The sequence below is a fragment of the Ipomoea triloba genome, chromosome 6 (assembly GCF_003576645.1).
Source record: "Ipomoea triloba cultivar NCNSP0323 chromosome 6, ASM357664v1".
Lineage (NCBI taxonomy): Eukaryota > Viridiplantae > Streptophyta > Magnoliopsida > Solanales > Convolvulaceae > Ipomoea > Ipomoea triloba.
The window spans coordinates 11273276-11274741 of NC_044921.1; positions in this window are offsets into that span (position 1 = coordinate 11273276).

A 1466-nucleotide genomic window follows, 5' to 3' on the forward strand; every position below is an offset into this window, starting at 1 on the left:
TTATATCACTTGATTCTTCAACTCATTTGATAATTGTTTCATCATAAAATTTCAGTTGGATCTAATTGAGTAAAACTTTAGCCCACATGCAAGTTTTATATCTCTAGATTCTTCTGTCTATTTAATAATTGGGATGAAATTTTATCATAAAGGTTTTAATTGGATTTAATAGAATTAAAACTTTAGCCTATAGGCAAGTTTTATGTCAATAAATCCATCACCCATTAGATAATAATTTTATCACAATTTCTTAGAATTTATAAATTTAGTTAAATTATACTTCTAAGTTTTCATGGTTTGCATTGGCAAAACATGTATTTAGTTACTTCCCAAAATTTAACCACTTTTATTAATTATTTCGCGAATCTTGTTCGATTATTTGGACTAACTGTAGTAAGTTACGTGATATATTTGATATATCTCTTTTGGTTTCTAAGAATAAAATGTACCTCTTCGAGCCAAATTCCAACTTGGTTTTGAAAAGTGTATTTTAGTATATCCAACTAATGGTGGGGAATTATATCTTCATTATTTAGTTGGATTGGAACCAAATATTGATTATTTAGTATGCCCAACTAATGGTGGGGAATTATATATCTTCATTATTTAGTTGGTCAAATCAATTCTGACTACGTATATCATTAATTCTACTGAAGAATATTTTAATCAGTGGGAGTGATAATTTAGAAAAAGATCATTAAGATGCTCCATTAAGAGATTCCACAAGTATTAATCTTGTATTTGTTCATATAAATTCATAAGTTCAAATTATTGAACATTTGGTTGTGCAATATATTTATGAAAATGTTGTAACAATATTAAGGAATTTATTAGAACAAAACATTTAACTTGTGATACACTGTTATTTAAATAAATTCTTTAGCATTTAATAGAGTCTTTAGTTTCTTCAAAATTGATCCTGGGCCATTCTGGTTTATAAGGCTCAAGACAATTTTGCAAGACATAAAAGTAAGACTCATAATACTCAGTGGACCTTGAAGTTATTTGGGAAGTTATATGGTGTATATTTAAAATTCCACATTTATGGACTTAGAGTTTTGGTTTATTGTTTAAGTTGTTGGAATGCTTCTATGACTAAACTATCTTTTGGCTATTTTGATGAGTGGGAGTGACAGACGTGTCAACTCCAAGCTCTTGGCCGTTAGAGGTAGTGCTTAAGTTAAGTTATAAAACTAGTCATGGAACATAGTTAGCATTATGCTAACATTAAGAGATCTCTACTTAAGACATAGTTAACATTAAGGATCTTAGAGATCATGAAGTGTACTCTCTTGTACAATTTGGATGGTTTTCTCTTTTAAGTTGCGCATATATTTTATTTTGAGAAACATCTCTTTAAGGTACCAAGAATAAACGTTGGGTTTGTTCATAAAGGACTTAAGTTGGGGAATAAAAATGCATGTGATGCATAGTAGATATTACTCTATCGAGTAGAGGACATATCG